Below are 20,519 nucleotides of genomic sequence, written 5' to 3'. Positions count from 1 at the left end.
CATGCTTGGTCGAATGAGGTCTTGATGGTGCAACATTGGCCTTTGATTGAGTCTTGATCAACTCTTGATAATTCTCCTCTCTTGGATTTAGCTAAGGCTTAAAAATTCAAGAGTAAGTTGATTTTTATCTAATTCTTGAAATTCAAATGGATAAAATCCTACTCCAGGTCAAAATCTTCAAGGCTGAGCGACAAGTCTCATGGTGAACTTTAAATGTTTCTTGGCTGAATGTACCTAGACTTTATTATGGAAAAATGCATAAAGGCTCTCTTGGATGGAGTCTTGGCTGAATGGAAGAGATAAGAACCCTTATGCATGCTTAACTCAATGAAAGAGAGTTTTTTTAGACAAAAACACCTTTGGCCTATCATGTAAAAGTCTATGGTAGCTTGAATTTCTTCAAATATTACATATGTGCTTGATCTCCTCTTAGAAGTGGACTAGCCAAATACATGTAAAGTCCTTATGTAAGTAAGCTTCCTTCATGGCTAAGCAAAAGAATCACATTTGAAATAAATTTCTTTAGCCCAATACAAGGGAGAGTCTATATACAAGTCAAATTCTTTTTTTAGCCACATGGATGGGTGATTTTGGTCCCAAGTGGTTTAGTTATGGTCTTTCAAAATAAGGGTGAAAATGCTCCTTACATGCTTACATGCTTGGATTGCATGAAAATAATATCCATGAGCTTGATACTCCAAAATCATGAAAACAACATAAAAAGTACAAAAAATCATCCATATTTTAAAAATTAGCACCATTTTTAACATGTAAAAACATTATATATTTGGGTACTATCACACCCCTACACTAACATCTTTGTTTATCCTTAAGCAAAATTTCAAATCAACAAAATTAAAAATCAATAACCATACTTACAAAGTCAAAAATTACATAAACATCCTATCATGTACTATGACATAATACAAAGCTAAGTATAAATATAGAGTTACAAGAAATTCATTCAAAAACAAGGCTCCCAATATTTTATGATTATTACACATATACATCTACTCAATCTTTAATTCATGCATATAATTCAAATAAAAAGAATGCAAAACACTTCATCTCATTTTAATTAAAAAATAGAATAGATTTCATATGTTCACTTTCCCCTTCCCTCTCCATTAATGTTAAACTTACATATTTAACTAAATATCAAAAGGTCTTTTAGGCTTGTAATGTAAGGTTTGGGTCAAAGTAGGAAAAAAGAAATTTTAAGCTCAAAAACTCTAAGCTTACTTTCTTTCAACTTTTTGACTTTGAACAAATAAGAGCTATTTTTAAAACTTTGACTTGTGAAGCATCACTTTATTTTTTTTTCTTTTATTCACAACATTTTTTTAAAAGAATAATTAGCCCTTTTTGGCTTTCCTAGGCTTTGCCTTTCTTGTTTTCCACTTTTTTTTTTCTTTTCATTCCTTATGCTTCCCTTCCTTCCAAAATCATAAACATGTCCATACACAAGTAAGCACAACGATTTAGGTGAAACGAAAGAAAGGATAATAATAATAATTAAAGAAAGGTTTATTGGCTTGTTATGTGGTCAAATAAACAAATAAAAGGATTAATATAAATGGCTTAAAATACTAGGGATGCATTATAATATGGTGGCTTGAAAAAGGCAAATGGACTAAAAAACTACCTAGATCATCTCTTAAATCAAATAGAGTCTAAGATTTCACTTCAAAAGTTGAGTAGGTGAATTTTAAACATTTATTCAAATCTTTAAATCTCATGCAAATCCACATCTCACAAGTTTCACAAAAATCATAACATTTCAAATAAAGAGAATAGAAATCTATGCATAAAAATCATATCCAAAAAAAAAAAAAATACGCTTAAGAATTCCTTTCAAGTTTCACTACATCCATAATCAACTTTATATCATACTTTAGTCATTTTTGGAAAATTTATGCAACTTCAAGTGAGCATCGTAATGATATTTAGTATGTCAATTTGGTTTGAAAAGAAAAATGGGTTAAGATTTCAAAATCGTTTTAAGTTCAAAAGTTCACCCCACACTTAAGTGGAAGAATATATCAATAATAAAGGGAAAAAATACTCCTTAAATTCCTTTCAAGGTTGAATCTCCATTTTGGTATTAGCTTTTCTTAACTTCATCCCTAAAAACAAAATAACTCAAACAACCCATTATAAACATACATATTCTAATAAAAGAAAAATTAAAGAAAAAAATAACATAACCATTAAAATAGAACTTGGGTTGCCTACCAAGTAACGCTGGTTTTGGTCAAGCTTGACCATCCCTAACTCTAAGGTTCAGTTAAAAACACAACTTTCTCCAATTTCTTTATGGTCCCTCCTTGGTATTCTTTTAGTCGATGCCCATTTAATTTAAAAGGCTATTTTTCTTCTTTATCCATGATTTCCACAACTCCATAAAGAAACATTTTGGTCGCAACAAAGGGTCAACTCCATCTTGACTTTAGTTTTCTAGGGAATAGTTTTAACCTTGAATTGAAAAGCAATACCTTCTGTCTAGGCTCAAAACTCTTTTCCATTACCTTTTGTCATGCCATCGCTTCATTTTTTCTTTATGTAGCTTGGTATTTTTGTAGGCTTGTAGTTGAATTCATCCAATTCATTGAATTATATTAGTTTTCATTCATCAGCTAGAGTCTAATCAAGGTTAAAATTTCAGATGGCCTGGTAAGCTTTGTGTTCCAACTCCATAAGTAAATGACAAGCTTTCCCACAAACTAGTTAATAAAGAGACATTGCCAAAGGGGTCTTGTATGTCATCCTAAACGCCCATAAGAAATCATCCAATTTAGCTACCCAATCATTCCTAGTAGGATTGACTATCTTTTCAAAATCTTCTTTCTTTCTTTATTAGAGACCTCAGCTTACCCACCTGTTTGAAAGTGGTATGCAATGGCAATCCTATAAGTCTTTATATATTTGGCTAGCAATTTCTCAAAGATTTTATTACAAAAGTGAGTATTTTTATCATTTATAATGGCTCTAGGTGTATCAAATCTTAAAAAGACATTATTCTTAAAACATCGCAATACCACCTTAGCATCATTGGAAGGTGAAGCCATTGTTTAAACCTATTTTAAAACATAGTCCACGATTAGCAAGATGTGTACGTTCCTAAAAGATGACACGAACAACCCCATGAAATCTATCCCCTAAACGTCGATGATTTTAACCTCTGAGAGTCTATTGAAGGGTATCTCTTGAGAGTCTATTGAGGGGTATCTCTTGTCTTTTGGTCAAGTTTCCAATTTTTTGAAACCTATCAAACTGAACAATAAATCTGTATGCATCTTTAAACAAGGTAAGCCAATAAAAAGCACATTGTAATACCTTGGCTACCATTCTTTCCCCTTCATAGTGCCCTCTATACTTTAAGGCATGGCATTATTGCAATATGCTTTCTACCTCCTCTTTAGGGACACACTTTTGTAAAACCTGGTCTTTGTATTGCTTAAGCAAGAAAGGGTCATCCTAAATGTAATACTTAACATCATGTAAGAATTTTTTTCTTTGTTATTAAGTTAAATTAGGTGGGAGAACATTACCTATAAGATAATTTACCAAGTTAGCATACCATGGTGGTCTTTGAATGGCCAAGAGTTGTTCATCAATAAAGAACTCTTGAATGGACTCCTCATCATTGTCTTCTCTTTTGATCCTTGACAAGTGATCTACTACATAGTTTTCACAACCTTTTTCTCTTTTCTTTTCAAGTCAACTCTTGTAACAATAACACCATCTTAATCAATCATGGTTTTGCATCTTTTTTGTAATCAGATATTTGATAGCTGCATGATCTATGTATATAACCACTTTCATTCCCATTAAATAATGTTTGAATTTTTCAAAGGCAAAAACTAAAACAAGCAATTCTTTTTTTGTTGTTGCATAATTGAATTATGCATCGATGAGAGTCTTACTTGCATAGTGTATAAGATGAAAGACTTTGTCTTTACGTCATCGTAATACAACCCCTATTGCAAAATCACTTGCATAACACATTAATTCGAAGGGTTAGCTCCAATTAGGCCATGAAAGAATAGGTGCGGTGATCAACTTATCTTTTAGAATTTAAAACGCTTCTGCACAATCTAGGGTGAATTCAAACTTGGCTTTTCTTTCCAATAGTTTGCATAATGGTTTAGAGATCTTGGAGAAATCATGGATGAATCTCTTATAAAAACCAGCATGCCCAAAAAAGCTTCTAATCTCTTTTACTAAAATTGGTGGTGGCAGTCTATCAATCACATCTATTTTTGCCCAATCAACTTTTATCCTTTTTACAGGCACTTTATGCCCTAGTATGATACCTTCTTGAACCATAAAATGACAAATTTCCCAGTTTAGCACTAGGTTGGTCTTTTCGTATCTTTGAAGTACCTTAGACAAGTTAGCAAGACATAGTTCAAAGTTATCACCAAAAATTGAAAAATCACCATAAATACCTCTAAGACTTCTTCTACCATGTTTGAAAAGATCACCATCATACATCACTGAAATGTTGCAGGTGCATTACATAAGCCAAAAGGCATTCTTCTTAAGGTAAAAGTGCCATAAGGACAAGTGAAAATGGCTTTTTTTTTTGTCTTGAAGGGCTATGGCTATTTGATTGTTGCCCTAAAACCTATCAAGTAAATACTAGTACTCATGTCCCACCAATCTATCAAGCATTTGGTTTACAAAAGGCAAGGGGAAATGATCCCTGCAAGTGGCTTTGTTCAACTTCCTATAGTACTTACAGACCTTCTATCCAGTTAAAGTTCATATAGGAATCAACTCATTATCTTCGTTAGTTACTACTATCATACATTTTTTCTTGGTACACACTAGATTACGCTTACCCATGAACTATCTGAAATAGGGTATATAATCTTTGTATCTAGCCACTTGTTGATTTTTTCCTTAACCACCTCTTTTATTGTAGGATTTAAATGCCTTTGCTCTTTAATTGTTTCCTAATGATCATCTTCTAAATGGATCTTGTGTATACATATGGTATGACCAATACCTTTGATATCTATTATTGATTAAGCAAATGTCTTTTTATGCTTTTTAAGTACTTATAACAATTTTGGCTCATACTTCTAGCTCAAAGTTGAGGAAATGACAATTGGGAAAGTGGATGCTTCACCAAGGAATGCATACTTCAAGTGTGATGGCAAAGGCTTTAATTTCATCTTTAAAGGCTCCTCAATGGATGGCTTAAGAGTTATTTTCTTCTTGTGTTATGTGTCTTCACTTGTTGTTATTACTTCAACTGTTTCACACTTTGATTGAACATCTTTAGGTACTTTCATAGGAAAATCTCTGTTTGTTCATGCATGCTCATGTCAGCTCCCCTTTTTTCATATTAATGATGGTTTTTCCCATCTTCAAAAAGGGTCTCTCTAATATGACTTGCACCTTGACTCTTTTATCTATTTTTAAGACCATAAAATTCATTGGAAAGATTAACCTTCCTACTTATGCCATTAAATTATTGGCAACAGCTTCAAAATGCCTAATAAATCCATTAGTTAACTATATTGTTGTTATGGGTGGTTCAAGTTTTCCTTCTCCCAATGTCCTGAAAATAGATAAAGGCATTTCATTAATATTTGCACCAATGTTACATAATACTTTATCAAAATATTGATTACTAAAAATACAATGAATAGTGATACTCCATGGATCACTTATTTTTGGTGATATCCCCTTCTGCATGATGGTTTAAGCGATTACCACTGTTTCATGGTCTTAACATCTTTTTTTTTTGGACAAAACTCTTTTTAAAAACTTAGCATATTTTGGCATGCATTTGATGGCTTTAGCAAATGAAAATGGTGACTTGCAAATTTTTAAATAGTTTCATAAATCTTGCAAATTGCCTTTCTTTTTTTTTTTTTTTTTTGGCTTAAATCTTTGTGAAAATGAAAATTTTGGATTAATCATCTTTGAAGGAGCCTTTAAGGACTGCTTGTCATTTTCCACACTTACTTCTGGTAACTTATGAGTCTCTTTTTGGGTAGGTGGTTTATTTGACAAAGTTTTTCCACTCCTTAAAGTTATAGTTACTACATTTTTCTTATTGTTTCAGGATATCTTTGGCTATTGTGGTTACTTGGGATTTTATGTTTTCAATGGATTTGGCTTGATCTTGTAAGGTAGATTGTTGGTGTGCTATGGTTTCAAGGATGGGTAAGTTATGGTGTTGAACAAAATGGATCAGTTCTACTCTAAACAGGCATTTTTTAGTGGAATGGCATCCTTCACAAATACAATATGAGGCAAAAGGGCTTTGTATAGCATTTACATGGTTGGTTTATGGTTGCCTTCTAAGGGCTTCAATCTTTTTGGTGAGGGTAGCTAGTTGAAAATTGATAGAAATAATAGCATCAACTTCAAATAAACTAGCAAAGTTTTTACTAATCTTTTTTTCCATGCCCCATTAGTAATTGTTAGAAGCCATCTTTTCAATAAGCTCATTTGCTTCCTTAGGAGTCTTGCTCATAATTGCTTCTCCAATAACTGAATCTAAAATGGTTCTTATGGGTGGTGAGAGACCATTATAAACAATTTGGATCTAGAGCCACTGGGGTAATCCATGAGGTGGGCATTTTTTTAACAACTCATTGAATTGTTCCCTTCCATCATATAATGTTTCTCCATTTGCTTGTAGAAAGGTGGTAATCTCATTCTTTAGCTTAGTTGTCTTGGTTGGTGGGAAATATATTGCTCAAAACTTCTAGACCAAATCATCCCATGCGATGATGGAACCAGGTGGCAATGATGGCAATTAACTTCTTGCTCTATCCTTGAAAAAAAAAAATCTTAGTCTAATTGCTTTATTAGAAATACTATTATAGTGAGAAGTATCACATAATTCAAGAAAGTTGAAAGGTGGAGATTTGGATTATTGCTTGGTAACCCTCCAAACTATGCAAAAGTTTAGGCCATTTGTATAATTGAAGGCTTTATCTCAAAGTTGTTGGCTTTGATAATTGGCCTTCTAATGGATGGTTGAAAACCATTTACATTGGGAGCTATATAGCCCCTTAAAGTTCATTGCCCTTCATTGTCCTATTTTTTTCTTGATTTATTCTACAAAGATATAACTCTTCCAATTTTATTCCTAATTGGAAGTTTCTATGATCTATTCATATGATTCGATGAAGAATAAGAAAAGAATGGGATTTATTTTTTATAAATGGGAAATTTAAAATGTTGATAATGAGCAATGAACATTCAACTTTCTATTATTAGATAATTTTTATGAATGTCAACTAAGTATTGTAAGTAAATTGGTCCAATTCTTCAATTATTTGATAACTAGTCATTCTTTTATAAAAGATCACTATGGTTAGACTCAATAGAATTTGACTCTATTAACTAGAAATTTTTTCCTTTAGGGGGTGTATTATATTACAATTACTGTCAACTATTTATAGTCAACTAGAACGAATCTTTTATCCTCTTATCTTAGATACATTGTGTTGGATAGATAACGGGAATCAAACCCGTGTCTTTTCCATGGCAAAAAGAAATTTTACCATTCAATTATATCCACATTTTCATTCTTGATTCTTGATATAAAAAAATATTTGGTCAGAGCCAGGACATATACTTTCTTTAGTTTAGGACAATTTTATCAAATTCCATTACTAAACAATTAACAATCTAAATTATATAACAATTCAAATGATTATCAATTAATCAAATTACAAGTTATTGTCCATTATTATTAATTTATATTATTTGTTATTAATGTTATTAATATTGATTTTTATTTTTTTATTATTCTATTTTTATATTATTTAATATTATTTAATATTAATAAATATTAAATAATATAAAATTTTATTAATACATTTTCATTTATAAATTTATAAATTATTTATTTTCTTATATTTTATTTATTTTATTATTATATCTAGTATTATATATTAGTATTTACATATTTAGTATTTATATATATAATATTATATATACTATTTTTTAAATATTTTTATTTTTATTATTTTATATTATTATTTATAAAATTTATAAAAATTATTATTTATATGTAATAAAAAAGCATAATAATTTATATTTAATTTAAGTATAATAATGATAATTTATTAATTTAATAATTTATAATTTTTTATGATTTCATTTTTTTTATTATGATTTCTATTTTATCATTTTCTGTTCATTTATCATTCAAATTCTATTTATTTTATTCAAGTTACAAATTAAAAAGTTTGATTGACCCTCCTCTAAATTTTTTTTTATTTTCATTTCAACAACTTATACTTCTATATTATTTTATTGGATTTTGAATTTGAATGTGTCTCAAATCTGAAAAATTTGTAGAAAGGGTCATTTTTGGATCCATAATGGATAGATTCAAGAAATAAGAGAATTAAGGATACCCACTAGAAAAACTAATCCAATCCATAAAGATGTACCGAAAAATACAATATTTTTGTTACTTAATCAACTATCAATAGAAGCAAATACAATAAGTACACTAATCAGTAAATTATGTAACACTTACTTGAAATCTCACTTACGATATTCCATTGTGGAAGACAATTTTTTTTAAAGAATTCACCATGATATATCTAATCCATACATAATATCATGAAAAACGGATACAAGTTTTTGATTACTGCTTAGTAATGACAATAGCTCTAAAAAAGTATCTAAAAATAGCAAATTCAGATATTAGTACCCTGTTGAAGCAAATAACCATGGCATATATCTTTGGGATAGATTTCGTTTTAAGAAAGTTGAAAAAGCGCTATCTTGTTGAAAGGTACTATACATCCACCCTTTCTCAACACATTTTTTTAGAGAACAACTTTGTTTTTTTCACTTTTTACATGGTAAATCTTTCTCAGAACATAAAGTGTGAATCAAACCCATGTTTGAATTGAAATTTAGATATCTATGCAAGTTCTTCTCTTCTAAATCAGATAGATTCATATCTAAAAGAGGTTGACAATAAGTTCTTTCAAAATTGACTATTTGTCCCTCTATTAGAGGTGTGCTAGAAATGTATGCAATCGAGTAACTAGCTTTATGAACTAATGGATTGGAATGAATTACAAACTGGAAATATTTGTACAAGTTATATCTTTCAGCACCACTTTGTGAAAAATCATTAAATATGAATATGTTAGATACCTATGACGTGATTGGTGAAGGTGAAATAATATCTCTCCCTAAAGTTTTCTATAAACTTGGAATAAAGATTGCATGAAAAGAACTTAAAAAACATAAAAGAAAGCAGTAGCCAAATCTTGCAACAAGTAAAAGAGTAGTTGAATTAGACTTGCAAAAGAAAAAGAAAGCTTTGCCAAAATAGAAATTGAAAAACAAGATTTGCAACTTGAAAACAAGAAAAGAAAAGATTTTGAAAACAATACTCCTTGAATTAAAGCAAAAGAATTTAAAGAATAAGAACTTTGTTATTGGCAAATCTATCACCTAAGCTAATAACTAAACTAAAGAACGAAAAGAAATAAGAACTAAGATCTAAAAGAGAAATGATAAGTGAGGAGTGGGATGATGGAAAGGGTTTATAGGCATTTCTATTTATAATAGAAGGTTTGGCCAAGGGATAATGATTACAAGAGTTGTCTTCAACTTCAAACTTTAAGTGATAAGGTTGATCTTCATCTTCTAAAGATTCATAGCCAAATAGGACTTCTTCAAGCTTGAGTATGCTAGCCAGATTGAGTCTTAATGGTGCAATCTTGGCTTTTGGTTGAATCTTGATCAAATCTTCATAATTCTCCTCTCTTGAATTTAGCTAAGGTTTGAAATTTTAACAGTAGCCTGATTTTCATCCAATTCTTAAAATTTAAATGAATAAAATCCTACTCCAAGTCAAAATCTTCAAGGCTAAGCAACAAGTCTCATAGCAAGATTCAAATGTTTTTTAGTCGAATGTACCTAGCCTCTATTGTAGAAAATTGTATGAAGGATCTTTTGGATGGAGTCTTAACCAAATGGAAAAGATAAGAATCCTTGTGCATGCTTAACTCAATGAAAAAAAGTTTTTCTTAGATAAAAACACCTTTGGCCAATCATGTTAGAGTATATGGTAGCTTGAATTCTTCAAATATCACATGTGTGTTTAATCTTCTCTTGGAAATGGGCTAGCCAAATGCATGTAGAGTCCTTGTTCAATTAAGTTTCCTTTATAGCTAAGCAGAAGAATCACACTCGAAGTAAACTTCTTTGGTCGAATATAAGAGAGAGTTCATGTGTAAGTAAAATTCCTCTTTTGGCCACATGGATAGGTGATTTTGGTCCTAAGTGATTTAGCCATGAACTTCCAAAATATGGCTAAAAATGCTCCTTGCATGCTTGCATGCATGGATTGTATGAAAAGGATGTCCATGAGCTTAAAACCCTAAAATCATGAAAACAACATAAAAAATACAAAAAGTATCCAAAATTTAAAAATCAGCACCTTTTTCAACATGTAAAAACATTATATATTTAATTGTTATCATTGTCTTCATATCATACTTAAGTCACTTATGAGCAAATTATGAAAGTTATCTAAGATAGCATTATAAAGATTATAGTATGTTAACTTGGGTTGAAAACAAAAAATTTTAAAGAGAACTAAAAAAAATTTTGAAAATAGTTTTAGTGTAAAAAGATTTTCTCCCCTACGCTTGAATTACATAATAATTGACATGAAACATTAAAGGATTAAGGGTAAAAGAATACTTCCCTCTTTTTGTGTTCCTTTGAGGATAAAACTTGCATAGGCTTTATAGACATCCTTTTGGCATCTTTTCTTTCTTATGAAAACAAATAAAAAAAAAGAATAAAAGCATACTTGTCCTCAAGAAAAAGAAAAAAAATATAAAATTTGAAAATGTAGATTTAGGTTACCTACCAAGTAGTGCTAGTTTTAATCAAGCTTGACTATGCCTAAGAATCTAAGATTACCATTTTCCTTCAAGAAGGAGTTTTCTTTGTTGTTTGCATTAAAGTGGTATCACATAAACGGGCTTTACTTGATAAGGTACACTAACTCTCCTAGTAGGGATCGTAAAACAAGGATTTGGTTTTATCATTAGGCCATTCAAATTTGGACAAGTGGAATGGGTCCTAAACTTGCATGGAGTTAGGTTTTTAGGGCTAGCTAAGTGGGTTTTCAAAATTAGGTTCTTGGGTGGTTGATCAGTTTGGATTCAATGGGGCTTCCTAATAATTGATTTTTCTTTATCTTTTATTCTAAATATCTCTTGAACATCTTTTTCATCATTTTTAAGAATACCTTGACTAGTTTTAAAGGTAATTCTCTTATCTTTGAATCTTAATGTGTCCTCATAGTTATAAACATCAATTAAAGCTTTGGAGGTCACAAGGAAAGGTCTACCTAAAAGAATTATGGCCTTACTATCTTCTATATTAGAATAGCAAAATCAATAAGAAAAACATATTTATCCACTTTCATAAAGACATTCTCCAATACTCCTTGTGATTTTTTTAGATATATCAATAATTTTGATCTTAAAATTTACAATTTTCAATGTCCCAACTCCTAACTACACAAAATATGCAAAGGCATTAAATTTATACTAGTGTCACGGGCTCCGACCTTAGACTCAAAAACCGTGCAGCCTTAGGCTTAGAATCTCTTCTTTTGTGCCTAAGTCAGCCTAAAACACAAGTGTACGGGCACTAGAACAACGAAAATGGCTGATTACGCAAGTTAAAGAGAAATAGAATAAGAAGGCAGAATTTTGGAAATGCTCTTGTATTTACTGAAATAGAAGTTTTTGATGGTGTACAAATGAGGGTGGAGCAGCCCTCTATCTATAGTTGAGGCTTCAGCTACACTTAATGGAAATATCCCTAGAATAAAGGTTAAAATCAAGGGATTATACAGATTACAATCAATCAGGATGCTAACTCCTGATTTTCAGGGTCAACCAAATCTGTCAGGATACTCCTGTTGATCCTGCCTGCATCCAGAAGCTTCCCTTGCGTGTCCAGCACCTTGGGCCCTTCTGGACGTGGTGCGGACAGCTTGTATGCCAGGCCTTGGTCTCACGGGCTAGCCTACAAGTTGGGCGGGCGTTCTGAACTCGTTTGCTAGGCTTTGCATGTAGATACCCGCCAGCATGCCTGGTCTACAGGCCTCAACCTTTGGCTCACCTGCTGGTGCACTTAATGTGCTTGGCGTGCCCACCTAGGGCGTGACATTCTCCTCCACCTGATTGTGTAATGCCCTCATTACATCTTCTGTAAGGTACTACCTGATCTGGTCCATAAACTGCCATAATTCATCTGCTAGTTCACAGCTCGCCTCACTGTCTGGAAGTCTCTTTTAACGTACCAAGTACTCTTATCTTGGTTGATAGTTCTTCTGTCTCACCTTCCAATCAGCTATGATGTTGTGGACCTCTTTCTCATATGAGGCCCTTACTCCCAATGGCACACGCTTTGACTCTGCCCGTCCTGGATCTCCCTCATCCTCATGGAACGGCTTGAGCATGCTCACATGGAACACTGGGTGTACCCTCAGCTTGGGTGGCATATCCAGCTTGTAAGCAACCTTACCTACCCTCTTGACTACTCGAAGTCCTTCATACCTCCGAACTAGGCCTTTGTGCAGCCTCCTGTGGTGCACAATGGGATGCAGCTTCACCAACACCAAGTCTCCAACCTGGAACTACACATACCGCCTATTCTGGTCTGCCCACTTCTTCGACCTCTTGGTCGCCTTATGTAGACAAACTCTGGCCAAGTTAGTTTGCTCCTACCATGCCTTGGCAAACTTGTATGCTGCTGGATTCTGCCCTGTATAACCTACAGCAATCAAACCGGGTGTTAGTGGTTGTTGCCCTGTCACAACCTCAAATGGGCTCTGGTTCGTTGCCTCATTCCTTTGCAAGTTGTAAAAAACTGTGCAATATCTAGCAGCTTTGGCCAGTCCCTTTGTGTGGCACTCATATAGTGTCTGAAGTAAACCTCCAATAGTCCATTCACTTGTTCTATCTGCCCATCGGTCTGCGGATGCATGCTAGTGGAAAAGTTCAATACTGACCCCAATAGCTTGAACAACTCAGTCTAGAACCTGCCAGTGAACAGCCCGTCCTGATCATTAACAATAGTCATCGGCACTCCCTAGTACTTAACCATGTTTTTCAGGAACAATTGAGCTGCCTCTTCGGTTGGACACTCCTTGATTGCTAGAATAAAGATTTCATACTTGGAAAACCTGTCCACCACTACCATGATGCTTTCGAACCCTTTTACTTTGGGTAGACTGACTATAAAGTCCAAAGAAACACTCTCCCATGGTCGCTCTAGCACTGGCAATGGCTCCAAGAGACCTTCTGGTTTCTTGAGCTCCACCTTGTCCTGTTGGCACACAAGACAAGTCTTCACATAGGCCTCCACATCATCCTTCATGTACAGCCAGTAGTACCGGTCCTCGATCAGTGCCAAGGTACAGCTCACTCTTGGGTGTCTAGCCCACCTTAAATCATGACATTCTTGCAAAACTTCCTTGCGGAGCTTCCCGTGCTGCGGCACAAATAGTCTACTGCCCCTGGTGTACAACAAGCCATCTTACAACCAAAATCACCTAGTCTTACCTTGCTAGGCGTACTCCATCAAAGCCTTGTCTGTAGGATCATGCACAAGTCCCTCTTTGATGCACGGCACCAGTGACCCCTCTAGTTGGTTAATGGCAGCAAGGTTAGCCTTTTTGCTCAGGGCGTTTGCCACTAGGTATGACCATCCTGGCTTGTACTCCATCTGAAAATCCAATTCCGCAGGATGCTTGTGTTGGAATAGAACTGGTGCACCATATGGTGCCTTCGATGGCCTGATGAAGTCAGCATCAACTAACTCTTTAAGCTACTTCCTTAACTCATCCAACTCTGGTGGAGACATTCGGTAAAGGGCTCTAACTGGTGGCTTGGCCTTGGACCCTAGCTCGATCTTATGGCCCACCTCCCTCTTAGGTGGTAGCTTGCTAGGTAACTTTACGGGCATCACATCACTAAAGGTCTTCAGCACCTTTAGCACATCTAAGGGTGACTTGGTCTCTTTCTCCCTTGGCTTATCATATTTCAGGGCTGCCAAGAAGGTGTCTTCTTATCTATTTACCGTCTTGGCAAATTGGATGGCTGACACCACCCGCGACCCAACTCTAGACCCTCTCTTCAATGGCACTAGGCATTGGCACCGTGCATCTAAGATGCAAACACAATCGATAAAAGGCACAAAGAGGACGTTAATCTGAACAAGAAAATCCAACCTAATCACAAACTCATAGTCGTCAAGGGGTATTACCTCTATGGTCTCCTTGCCTTTCTATTCTCCAAGCTACAACTCCACTCCACGTGCTACTCCAATGGTTGGAACCTCCTTAGAGTTCACCGTTTTAATGGTACCAGTCCCTTTTTGCACTTTCAGTCTGAGCTTTCGGGCTCTATCACCTGAAATAAAAAGATGTGAGGCACCTGTGTCCACCAGTGCACTCACCTTCTGACCCGCAACCATCAGATCTATAAACATCAAGCCCTTTGGCTTACGGCTCCCCTTACTCTGGATCGTATTAAGCACCAACGACCTAAGCTTTGCTACCCCTGACTTTGGCTCCTCGTCAGACTCCTTGTCTACAGTAGCCAGCTTACCTTTCTGTGGGTAATTACGTGTTATGTGGCTCCCTCCACATAGGTAGAGCATGCTAGTGGCTCTCGGTCCCCCTTTGTTTTCCACTTACTTGCTGGTGGCTTCCTCTCGCCATCCTTGGTTAAATGGTCTCGATCTTCATCCTTGGACTCCCGATCACGATCCTTCCTCTTGGACTGCTTCTTCCGGTCCCTATCGTCCCGCCCTTACCTTTGAGCTTGGAAGACTCGAACTTGTTCAGAGGCTTAAACTCTATCAAGGCCTCAGTAGTAGTCATGGCTTTAGCCAAGTCATGAACTCCCCTCCTTTATAGCTCATGCTTCACCCACGGCTTTAGCCCATCCATGAAAGCAAATAAGGCATCCTTCACGCCTAGATTCGAGATCTGTAGCATCAGTTCAAAGAATTTTTGGACATACTCCCTTATGTCCCCTTGCTGGCTCAACCTACGTAACTTTGTCCTCACCTCATCATCGGCATACTTCGGGTAAAATTGTTCTCTGAACTCCTTTTGAAACTCTGCCCAGGTTCCAATCTTGGCGCTCCTACGCCTAACATCATCACACCTGTGCCTCCACCACAATAAGGCTACATCAGTAAGATACATAGCAGCGGTGCTTACCCTTTTCGCCTCGTCTTACATGCCCATGGCCTGGAAGTACTGCTCCATACCCCAAAGGTAGTTGTCTACTTCCTTGGCTACTGTAGTCCCCTTAAACTCCTTAGGCTTGGGGACATCCAATCTGGATTTGGACACTCCGACAAACATGCCATTCCCAATGGCAGTTTTGCAAGCAACAAGCTTACTGGTAAGCTCCTCCATCCGCTAGCGCATGGCCTCCATGCCATCGTGCAAGGTCAACACTTCAGCCTCCAAGGTCTAATTCTTTTAGGTGAACACGTCCAAGCCTTTGTTGAGAGCAGCTTCCAGCTCACTTTGGATCTCTTCCCCCATGGAGTCTAACGATGCAATGTGAGTCTCTACTTCCTCAAGCTTCTCTCTCATGTCGCCCATGGTCACCTCCACCTTGGTTAGCCTACCATCCATGGTAGACTAGATATCTCTAGAACTGGCTTTCTTGCTTCTTCCACGACCATGCTCTTAGGCCTTTGGTTATTGGCTAGCAATGTCACTTTGGGATGCCATCTCCTCAATCACGATCTAACCTGCACAACATAAATACGCAGAATCAAACTTGCTCTGATACCAACTGTCACGAGCTTCGATCTTAGACTCAAAAACTATACGGCCTTAGGCTTGAAATCTCCTTTTTTGTGCCTAAGTCAGCCTAAAACACAAGCGTGCAGGCACTAAAACAACGGAAGGGCTGATTACGCAAGTTAAAGAGAAACAGGATAAAAAGGCAAAATTCTGGAAATGCTCTTGTATTCACTGAAATAGAAGTGTTTGATGGTGTACAAATGAGGGTGAAGCAGCCCTTTATTTATAGTTAAGGCTCCAGCTACACTTAATGGTAATATCCTTAGAATAAAGGCTAAAATCAAGGGATTATACAGATTACAATCAATCAGGATGCTAACTCCTGATTTTTAGGGTCAACCAAATCTGTCAGGATGCTCCTGCCGATCCTGCCTGCTTCCAAAAGCTTCCCTCGTGTGTCCAACACCTTGGGCCCTTCTAGATGTGGTGCGGGCAGCTTGTATGCCAGGCCTTAGTCTCACGGGCTGGCCTACAAGTTGGGCGGACGTTCTGAACTCGTTTGCTAGGCTTTATGCGTAGATACCCACCAGCACGCCCAGTCTACGGGCCTCAACCTTTGGCTCGCCTGCTGGTGCGCCTAATGTGCCTGGCGCGCCTACCCAAGGTGTGACACTAGAACCTAGATCACATAAAGCCTTATCAAAATACAAGTGACCAATATAACAAGGTATAGTGAAACTCTCTTAGTTATTTTGCATAGTTGGATGAACTTGTTAAAGTGATGGGCTATCCTCATCAAGAAGTGTAACTTTCTTTAACTCCTTATGTAGCTCTTTCCATTTGGGTGTTGGCATTGATTAGGCTATTTCAAATGTCTTCCTTTGGGTCGACATTCTTGGAGTCATTCTAACCCTTTTTACCTTATGATATTCCTGTTACATTTCCTCCTTAGGTTGTATATTTTTCAATAATGCTCTTTCCATTTGTATGAGTTATTCATCCTCCCTAGCTAAATTCATATATTCTTTCTCCATTTTTTTTGGATCCTCTTCTTGAACTTCCTCTTTCTCAGGGCCCTGCTTAATTTTAAAATTTCTATCCATCCCTTCAGGTTTATCATCTTCCAAAGAGTTATCTTAAATTTCTACCATAAGATTAAAACTTGTAGAACATTCCCTTCCAAACCTAAGTAATTCCTCATCTCCAATTGTTGATTTCTCTTCAACGTACTCTACCTCAAGTCTCTTCCCAAAACTAAACAAATTAACTACCATTGGCTAATCCATTAAGTCATCATATTTTTAAAAAAAATAGGTCATTTATTCCTTATAGGAGTATACAACATTGCATATTTCCTATCCTTGTTTGTTGGGGTTAGATTTGGTATTACTAGGCAAGGATCCTAATGGGCAGTTGGCTATGGCAATAGCTAATTGGCCTATTTGGGTTCTAAGTTTTTGATGGATGCGATTTGGCTTTGAATGGTGGCATTTTGGGTTCACATAAGTTGGGTGAACATCTCCTTAAGGCTAGATTTCTTTTCTTAGAGCAAATTTTATGATTGTTGGTTTAGGTGAAAGTTTGAGGTTTGGGTGCTATGTAGATAGGTGGGTTGGTTTTGGGTCCAAAAAAAGTTTGAGTGGTTTTTCTAGCCTAGATTATAGGTATTGCTATAGGGATTATAAATAGGCTTGCTTTGTTAGGCATACTGAACAAATTCTACCCTAAATTGGCATTTGTTAGTAGTGTGGTCCTTCATAGGTTTCATTGCTCAAGAATGGACTCTAAATGACTTGGACAGGGGTAATTAGGGAATGGGTTCCTAGGGCATCTATTTTTTTTAGTTAAGTTAGCTAGTTGTGATGTGATGAAAGTAAGTGTATCTAGCTCAGTACCGCAGTAGCTTTCTTAGGTTCCTTTCTTTCAATACCCTATTAATAATTGCTTGTAGCCATCTCTTCTATCAATTCGTATGCTTCATCCACTAACTTACCTATTATGGCTCCTCTAATGATTGAGTTTAAGGTTGCTTGCATTGGTGGTATTTGCTTATTGTAGAAAATCTAAATTTGGAACCATTACGGGAGATTATGGTATGATACTTACGCAATAACTTCTTGTATCTCTCCCATGCATCATATAAGGTTTCACCATAAGTTGTATGAATGTTGTAATTTCATTCCTCATTTTAGTCATCTTAGCAAGTGGAAAGAATTTGGTAAAGAACATCTGGACTATGTTGTCCTATGTGGTGATAAAGCTAGATGGAAATGAAGACAACCAAATTTGTGCCTTATTCCTAAGAGTAAAAAGAAACAATCTTAATCTTATAGCATCATCAGAGACACCATTATATTTTAAAGTATCAAAAAGTTCAAGAAAGTTAAAGAGATAAAGGTTTAGATCATCATTTGGTAACCTTCTAAACTGATAAGAAGTTTAGACTATTTGAATGATTAAAGACTTTATCTTAAAATTGTTGGCTTTTATTGCTGGTCTTTGTATGGTTGGAATCATTAAAGATGGTTATTACTAATGCTTGATTGTTGCTTTTTATATTGTTTACAAGTGCACAGATCGCATCAAGTAATAGCAGTGAGTGAGTAGAGTATTGTTCCCATGAAGATTATATATTTGTGATTGTTTGGTGCAAAATCAAGTACCAAAGTTGATAATCTACTAGCTTATATCTAAACGAATGGAAAATAGTGATTGATTGCAAACAAAAGTAACTAATGAAAATAAAGAAATTGTAAAGAGCAATTGTGTAAGCCAAAAAAACAACTAACTGTCACTTGGTAATTTCAAGGAATGGCTGAATATACTTTTAAACTAAAACAATCGAAAGTTTTTATAACGAATGAATGTTGGCCACAAATAAGAAAACATAAAAGAATTGTAAACAAGATTAAAAACTAAAACTTGGAAAGAAAGAATGCTTGTGAAATCTTGAATGAATATAAAGAAAACTTGTATAAAAAAGAGCATTAAAGGAAACAAGAATGTTATGACTATTTTGTCACCCAAACCAAACTAAAGAAAATTATAGAAAACTTAGAGAAAACCAAAAAGAAAAGAAAAGAAAGAAGAGATAAGAGATGTGAAATATATGGTATGTTACAACTGAAGAGAGCCACCCTATTAGAGCTAGGTTCGACCATAGAGGATTAGGATTACAAAGTCCTACTTGAATTCTAATTCTTAAAAGATTAGATTTTTATCTTAATCTTGAAGTGGTATGGCCGATCATGGAGTCTTCAATTGTAAAGTGCCTTAGCCAAATAGGGTTTCTTGGATTGATCTTCATTGTACAAGTGTCATGCCATCATCATCTTGCAATCTTGATGGGAGTTTCGAATAGGCTTTGTTTAACCAAGAGCAATCTCTTGATATGGTTGCATTAAACACAAACTCTTGAGATAAACCTTCAAACTCCTTCTTGAATGGAAAATCTAGCCTTTATCTTTTGTATAGTATTTATATTGCATAAAAACTCTTTCAAGATGATCAAAGAGTCCTTTTCCATGAGATCACTTCTTGGCTAAATGTATATAGGAGTCTTTGTCTTTGTAAGACTCTTCATTAACCAATTGCTTGTAAGATTCCTATTCCTAGTTGGATTCGACTAAACTGCCTTCTTGCATAGTCGAATACTACTTGGATTATGATTAACCTAATCTTGCATGGCATTCACATTTTATATGCAATAAACACTAAAGATCAAGAAATCACACATTAAACATATCAAATTCAAGTAAATTTTCAAAATTTTTGAACTAAAAAGACTTGTAAATCACTATAAATTTTACAGCTATCAATGCTTGTATGATAAAAGTCCTTGGAATACATATATAAAGCCTTGCAAGGAAATTAGAATGAGATTTTAATTATAAGATCATTGCTTAAAAGCTATATTCCTACATGTTCTTGGTCAATGCTTTATCAATATTGTTAGTATATGTCCTTCAAGCCGAATCAATTTTTGGTGAAAAACATTGTCATATTGTGATACTTTGATATTTGATATCTATTAAAGGTCTTGATTGTTCTATCATTAAGCTAGTAATACATATATTTTGTCGTTGATACTTACATGATAAAATCCTTGAAATATAAAAAATACTTTGGAATAGAACTATAATGAGATTGTAATTATGAGAACCTCATTGCATAAAAGCGATATGTTCCTAAATAGTTCATAGTCAATACTTTGTCAATAAAAGGACATTGACAAAAGATATTAAGACTAGCCCATGGTTATGCTCTTACTTATGAAGCAAGTGTTGGTATTTGCCCTTTAAGCCAAATCATATTTTGGCTAAGATATTACCATATTTGTAGTACTTTGATATTTCATATCTTATAAAGGTTTTATTTCTTTATCATTGAGCTTGTGTACATCTATTTCAATGTTGATGCTTATACGATAAAATCCTTAAAATATAAATAAAGCTTTGCATGGGAATTACAATGAGATTGTAATTATAAGATCATTATTGCATAAAAGCTATATGTTCCAAAATTGTTCATAGTCAATGCTTTATCAATAAGAGGACATCAATAAAAACTGTTGAGACTAGCGCAAGGTTATATTCTTACTTATAAAGCAAACAACCAATCTCATAGATTGAAGTTTAGATAAATTTTAGCTAACATATGGGTGCTTGTTACAAGAACAATTTCACTGAACATGACCTGATATGAGAATACTATA

The 20,519-nt window shown here is 34.8% G+C and overlaps 1 non-coding gene and 1 pseudogene across 1 annotated transcript; both read left to right on the top strand.

Moving 5' to 3' along the window:
* Positions 1–6,584: 6,584 nt before the first annotated feature.
* On the top strand, positions 6,585–6,691 carry LOC149515318 (small nucleolar RNA R71). The gene has a single exon (XR_016327164.1). It is a non-coding gene; the product is annotated as a small nucleolar RNA R71 (small nucleolar RNA).
* An 11,204-nt stretch (positions 6,692–17,895) lies between these two features.
* On the top strand, positions 17,896–17,995 carry LOC149515317 (small nucleolar RNA R71; annotated as a pseudogene).
* The last annotated feature ends 2,524 nt before the right edge of the window (positions 17,996–20,519 follow it).

Source organism: Durio zibethinus, chromosome 13, assembly GCF_047325235.1.
Source record: "Durio zibethinus cultivar Kanyao isolate XHJ-2024 chromosome 13, ASM4732523v1, whole genome shotgun sequence".
In the NCBI taxonomy this organism is placed as follows: Eukaryota; Viridiplantae; Streptophyta; class Magnoliopsida; order Malvales; family Malvaceae; genus Durio; species Durio zibethinus.
This window is presented reverse-complemented; position numbering and strand designations above follow the sequence as displayed.